The sequence below is a fragment of the Rhamphochromis longiceps genome, linkage group LG3, assembly GCF_057381845.1.
Source record: "Rhamphochromis longiceps isolate RC_006_pf linkage group LG3, R_longiceps_female_GT1.1, whole genome shotgun sequence".
NCBI lineage: Eukaryota > Metazoa > Chordata > Actinopteri > Cichliformes > Cichlidae > Rhamphochromis > Rhamphochromis longiceps.
The window spans coordinates 21,922,690-21,930,185 of NC_140559.1; positions in this window are offsets into that span (position 1 = coordinate 21,922,690).

Genomic DNA, 7,496 nt, shown 5'->3' on the forward strand with positions numbered 1-7,496 from the left:
GACAAACTGGAGGACTGAGGGGCTCAGACCAAAGTGGGAGGAAGCTGAAGTTTTGTGGCCCTCTGGAGGCCAGATATAATCTATGACATTCATTTTGCTGTGACAAGAGGAATTTTCGATAGTGGTGAAGAGTAAAGAGAACACGCCAACATCTATTAATCCTCATACACATTTTTGTGGAAGTTTTCCAGAGACACTGATGCACAGAAAAATTCTCTGCCGGTTTCTGCATCCCACAGAGATTCTGTGGATTCCCCTTTGGACCTGAAAACTCCAGCAAGTATAAGAACCCCAATAGGCCTGTAGATCAACGTGGTCCATCTCCTTCCACCTCTCTCCAAAAACACACCTTCCTTCTAGATTACTGCAATCCAGAATAATTTTCTGGATGGAATCTGGGATGAAAAGCTCAAATGAAGACTTTATGTCCTGCACATGAGTAACTGCCACCTGTGTTGGCCCTGGTTGCATCCTTATCACATTAGCAGCTCTGCAGGGTGGCTCATTTCTTGGGCAAGAAGAACATTCAATTTCACCGTTTTTTGACATCCATTTCTCTTTACTTGCTGTGTTGTGGGCTTGTTATGGTCCCGGAGCTGACTGCTGACGAGCTGGCTGCTGATGGGGTACTCGTCTACTCTCATCTTGATCATTTGTGAGAAGGAACCATATTGGCAAAGTCTTATTTATAGTATTATGCCCCTAATTTGCAGGTGGGACAGGGTATGAGAAAATAAAATTTGGATCCCTCAAGAAAGAGGGTAAAATGTTTGGGAATGTAAGAGCAGACGGTGTTGATAGTTGAATAGTTGAACTTTTTGTGGGAGCAGGAGGGGAAGGAAACACTATCAGCAGCACCAGAAAGGAGGAAGACAGAGTGTGGGAACACAGGACCTACACTTTCAACACTTTTACTAGACCTGGGTCCAGTGGACCCGAACACCTTGTATGTAATGTAAATGCGTGGGGGGAGGTACAGTATGAGGTCATTGAAAATATGTTCGGATTTATGTTCTTCCCAGAAAATAAGCCAAAGCCAATGAATTTCAGATTGAAAAAATAATTAATTGTTTAATTTTTCTTTTGGAAAAAAAAATGAAAACGGGTCTCACAGACCCGAACACCATACAAGAATAATCAAAGGAGCTTGCAAAGAAAAGTGTCTGGACTTCTTTAAGTTACTTGAAGACGTTTCACCTCTCATCCGAGAAGCTTCTTCAGTTCTAAGGTCAAATGGTGGAGAGTCCCAGATATAAACCTAGTGGGAGTTTCCCCCCACAGAGGGACAAAAGGACCCCCTGATGATCCTCTAATCACCTGAGCCAAGGTGTGAAACTGGGTGTGGGTCCCAATCAGCCAGAGTTTCGGGTGAGTTCATTGTGAAACCTGGCCCCACCTTATCATGCGAATTCCTGAGGTCAGATGGCCCAGGATGTGAGTGGGCGTTAAGGCGTCTGGGAAGGAAACTCAAAACTGGATTATAGATGGCAGAGAGTTGGTGTCGTAAACCACCGCCTCTGTTCAAAGATGGTCGCTCACAGTGGACATAGATGGCTTCTTTCACTCCTCTTTCAAACCATCTGTCCTCTCTGTCCAAAATGTGAACATTGGCGTCCTTCAAAGAGTGACCTTTTATCCTTTAGATGCAGATGGACTGCTGAGTCTTGTCCTGTGGAGGTGGCTCTTCTGTGTTGTGCCATGTGCTTGTGAAGTGGCTGTTTGGTCTCTCCAATGTAGAGGTCTGAGCATACCTCACTGCACTGTACAGCATACACCACATTGTTAAGTCTGTGTTTTGGCGTACAAGAATAATGCAGTGTTACAAATGTCATGTTTACTGGATATAATATAAGATCACAGCTGCTAGCTTATAGGAGGTTACATGTTTAAAAATATAATGTTGAGTATGATTGGGTTCAGATAATCAATTCGATTTACTTCAACTTAGATCTTTAGATCTAAGTCTGTACTTGTGGTGCTTCCCTCCTGTCTCTGCATTTAACGCATACACTGAGTTTTTTCTGTGTGTAGCTTCTTTTAACCATAAATCACAGTGAACAAGTATCCACAAGAAAACACGTCTCAGTTTCTGGGAACTGTAGAGGCTTACAGCAGCTGTTTTTAAAGATGAGCTCTGCAGGCACAGACAAGAAGACTGAAGTCAGTTTTCTTGCCTGAAGCAGAATCAACCATCAACCTTTTTGACTTCTTTGAGTTGTTTGAAGACGTTTCACCTCTCATCCGAGAAGCTTCTTCAGTTCTAAGAGTCAAATGGTGGAGAGTCCCAGATTTAAACCCAGTGGGAGTTTCCCCCCAAAGAGGGACAAAAGGACCCCCTGATGATCCTCTAATCACCTGAGCCAAGGTGTGAAACTGGGTGTGGGTCCCAATCAGCCAGAGTTTCGGGTGAGTTCATTGTGAAACCTGGCCCCACCTTATCATGCGAATTCCTGAGGTCAGATGGCCCAGGATGTGAGTGGGCGTTAAGGCGTCTGGGAAGGAAACTCAAAACTGGATTATAGATGGCAGAGAGTTGGTGTCGTAAACCACCGCCTCTGTTCAAAGATGGTCGCTCACAGTGGACATAGATGGCTTCTTTCACTCCTCTTTCAAACCATCTGTCCTCTCTGTCCAAAATGTGAACATTGGCGTCCTTCAAAGAGTGACCTTTTATCCTTTAGATGCAGATGGACTGCTGAGTCTTGTCCTGTGGAGGTGGCTCTTCTGTGTTGTGCCATGTGCTTGTGAAGTGGCTGTTTGGTCTCTCCAATGTAGAGGTCTGAGCATACCTCACTGCACTGTACAGCATACACCACATTGTTAAGTCTGTGTTTTGGCGTACAAGAATAATGCAGTGTTACAAATGTCATGTTTACTGGATATAATATAAGATCACAGCTGCTAGCTTATAGGAGGTTACATGTTTAAAAATATAATGTTGAGTATGATTGGGTTCAGATAATCAATTCGATTTACTTCAACTTAGATCTTTAGATCTAAGTCTGTACTTGTGGTGCTTCCCTCCTGTCTCTGCATTTAACGCATACACTGAGTTTTTTCTGTGTGTAGCTTCTTTTAACCATAAATCACAGTGAACAAGTATCCACAAGAAAACACGTCTCAGTTTCTGGGAACTGTAGAGGCTTACAGCAGCTGTTTTTAAAGATGAGCTCTGCAGGCACAGACAAGAAGACTGAAGTCAGTTTTCTTGCCTGAAGCAGAATCAACCATCAACCTTTTTGACTTCTTTGAGTTGTTTGAAGACGTTTCACCTCTCATCCGAGAAGCTTCTTCAGTTCTAAGAGTCAAATGGTGGAGAGTCCCAGATTTAAACCCAGTGGGAGTTTCCCCCCAAAGAGGGACAAAGGACCCCCTGATGATCCTCTAACTAATCACATGAGCCAAAACGGGTGAAAACGGGTGTGGGACCTAATCAGCCAGGGTTTCGGCTGAGCTCATTGTGAAACCTGGCCCCACCCTATCATGTGATTTCCTGAGGTCAGATGGCCCAGGATGTGAGTGGGCGTTAAGGCGTCTGGGAAGGGATCTCAAAACTGGATTATAGATGGCAGAGAGTTGGTATCGTAAACCACTGCCTCTGTTCAAAGATGGTCGCTCACAGTGGACGTAAATGGCTTCTTTCACTCCTCTTTCAAACCATCTGTCCAAAATGTGAACGTTGTGTTACGTCCCTCTGCGGCCTCTAATCTGCTCAGTGTGTTCAGCTGGTGCTAATTGGCCACACCTAGTCAGGTGTGGATAAAAGCATACCTGAGGCAAGCTTCCCAGGGAGCTCACTTGTCTTTGCCTTGGTGGCATCAGCCATTTGAGCCAACCTGCTATTCCAATTTAAGATAAAACCTCTTCTCATCCATACTCTGGTATTCATCTCCTTTTTTATGTTGCGGCTTTTGAGCCGGGTCGTAACATAAGTGGCGGCTCGTCCAGGATATTTGGACATTTTAGTGGAGACTAGTGATGGGCAGATGAAGCTTCATGAAGCACTGAAGCTTTTCATGCAATTGGTTCAACCCAGCGCAAAGCGTCTTGAAGCTTCATTTGCTCTAGTAGGACATCTACTGGACGTAAAAATACTAGTTGGCATGAATTTGAAGAGTGTGGCATTTTGCACACAGCCTGTAAATGTCAACAACAAAAGGAGTGTGTAAAACATGTATATTGTAGTGATGCAATATACTGTGTATATTTATACTGGCAGTATGGAAAATTATTATTTGGAAATGCTTAAAATGGAAATGATCATTTACTGTGAGGTGAGGTGAGGTGTGGTTGGGGTGTGGACAGAGGTTGTGCTTTTGTAACGTTGAGGTATGGACAGCTACACACTGAGGCTTTGAGCCTCAGTCCTGCCTGTTCACATTTTATTCTGTAAAAACTAAATTTTCACTGCTTTTATAACCTTTAGTGGGGAGAACATAGCTAGGATTTAACGATTTAACAAATCTTTTAAATCCTTTGTCCTCCACAATGCTAAATGGCTGGGAGTCCTCAATCACCATGCTAACCAGGTCTTCATCTATTTGAGATTGTTCTCCTGAGGAAAGACAATAAAGACAAAGCACAAATATAAATATCACACACGTAACTTATAACAGTTGTATAATATTGTTATATCATTTAGTAACATTACTGCATGCTATATTATCATGGCATTTGATGGCTCACCTGGTCTTGCTCCACAATCGCTGTTCCCCTTATTCTCATGCAAAGCTCTGTAGTGCCTAAGCATGGATGAGGTGTTGTTGTTATATCTCAGCCCCCTGGCACATAGCAAACACTTCACCTTGTACAAAAGTAAAGACAGCTTAACATAAATTGTATTGCACCATCAGTATTATGAAAATACATCTTCTGTAGAAATTTACATACCTTGTTGGGAGGAATAAGATCAAAATGTTCCCACACAGGGGAGGACATCCTCCTCTTCTTAGCTGGCTCCATTCTCTCCTGACTTTCTCTCCTCACTCTGATAAACCTCCAAACTGTCTCCAAACTCTCACTAACCGCAACTCTCCATCAAACACCCACATTTTTGAATAGAGATTGACAGACCACGTGACTTTCGCGCATTGCATGCCGGTAACTCGTGGCAAAACAATCCAAGTACCGCATCAAATGCAAGCATTTGCAGCACCGCAAAACGTTCATTCTTCGGTTCCAATAAATTCTTGCTTTTACTTTGTCCCCCAAAAAGGTATGTACAAAACAAAGGAGAACAATGCCGGTCCGTACAAAGACAGACTTGATGAAAAGTCAAAGAAAAGATACGAGGAAAAAAATCAAACCAGTGAAAGGGTCAGACCCTTACGAGCACACAGAGGGACAAAATACGTTAGCGTGCTGCCCAACTTTCACCACGCTCATATTTATAATTATACGGTTCTTGAAGTGAGTGCATACACTCGTGAAGTTTAGTAACTTCAGGTCACTGCAACAAGCCCAGGTACAGTTTACCGACGGATGGGTACAGGACCTTGAAATGCACCGTGTAGAACGAAAGACCATCGTACATATCATAATAATAATAATAATGGATTGGATTTATATAGCGCTTTTCTAGGCACCCAAAGCGCTTTACAATACCACTATTCATTCACTCTCACATTCATACACTGGTGGAGGCAAGCTACAGTTGTAGCCACAGCTGCCCTGGGGCAGACTGACAGAAGCGAGGCTGCCATATCGCGCCATCGGCCCCTCTGGCCATCACCAGTAGGCAAGTAGGGTAAAGTGTCTTGCCCAAGGACACAACATAAGTTTACCAGTCTCACAAATCGTCGTCATGAATACACATTCGTTAACCGTTTATTGATAAGACCTTTGAGCTCAACGGTAATTAATTAGTAATAGAAATAATTTCTGGTAGCATTACAGAAATGTAGCAGTGACAATAATATTGTATGTTGTAATCGTACTGGGCAATTAGTGATACAAAACAACTGTTTTATCCTGTGAATGAAAGTATATGTTTTTGTCAATGTACCATGGTAATAACAGAAGCGAAACACAATATTGTGTCAGGACAATTCACTATTTATGCACAATAAATAAAGGAGCATAGCGCGACAATTTCTGTTCAGCGCCAGACTTGCTTGTAACCTATATCACCAATTATGTTAAGAAAAATGACGCATTAACTACAACAGCAGACTGACCTTTGTGTAAATGCTTGGAGCAGACTAACCTGTGAGCTGGGGTGTTCTGGGACGTTATATTTTGTCTTTGAATGGCTGCAATCCAGTCGCCTCTTTGTTACTTCGGAAACATGGCTCGAACAATTTCTCTTCAACGACGTAATCCGATAACAGCCGATCTCTTTACCCGTCGGCTTTCCGTGACTGTCATGCGACCGGCTATTGCAGTTAATAATACAACAGCTTCTTGCCATTTTTTGTGTTTCTTTTTATCGCTGTATAACTGATTTCAATTGAAAGCCTGCGTGCGCTAGTACCTCTTGCCACGAGTTCCCAGAATTCTTTGAGGTTTTACCCCTGAGTGACATCACATTTTCAATCTCTATGAAGTCTGAGTGGTTTATATCGCTGTCATAGCTCGCGGCAAAGTTCGAACCACTTCATGAACCAGTCACGTGGTACAGCCGGGCAGCGAGGCTTCGGACATCATCATTTTCAGCTCCTCCCATAAATGAAGCAAGCCTCGATACGCGCATCGCGGAAACGCCCCCTCAATTACTCGACACAAGCTTCGAAGCCTCGATACAGAACGTCACATCACTAGTGGAGACTGAATGTCAGTTTGTTTTAGTTTTAAGTGGGTGAGTGATGGTGGTCACTGTAATTGAGCAAACTCCCTTTAGTCCCTTTAGTGGCTATCCTGGGTGGGGGTACGCTTCAGAGTTTGGTAGGAGACTATATCTCTGGTCTGCTGCCTGCTCTCGAGTTCGCGTTTAAAGTTGCCTCGAGCCTGGTACACCACTGAAGACTAGGGTAGGTAAAGTTAGGGTTTTGTTGTTTTTAGTGTTTTAGGCTGGGAGTTGCACATAGTAAATCAGTGGCACCAAACTTGGTAGGAGGTTTGAGACTGATTTGATTATGGTCTGTAGCTGAGGCAGGTAGGCTGTTTTTAGGTTGGCATTGTGTGCACACCATGTGTGTGCATATGTCAGTGTTGATGGATGCTAATGAGATCCTTGTGAGGTGAGGGTTTTGTGCTGTGACCTTTAGTGTTGTGGGGAATATGGCTATTTTGTTGGATCACTTGTGAGTGTTGTTGGCCAGGTGATGGCAATAACACTGTGGGGTGCTGAGCCACCCTTGATGTGATCATTGTGTGGCCATAGCTCTCCATTTTGTGGTTGGTCACTAGTGTGCTTGATTTACTGAACTTTTTGGATTAAAGTAACTTGTTGTGGTATAGGGCCACTTGTATGTGACTGTTTGTGTGGTGGAGACAACAGATCACTTGTGATTATTTGAAGCTACTTTTGGTTTTGTGTTGTAGCAGATCAGGTAATC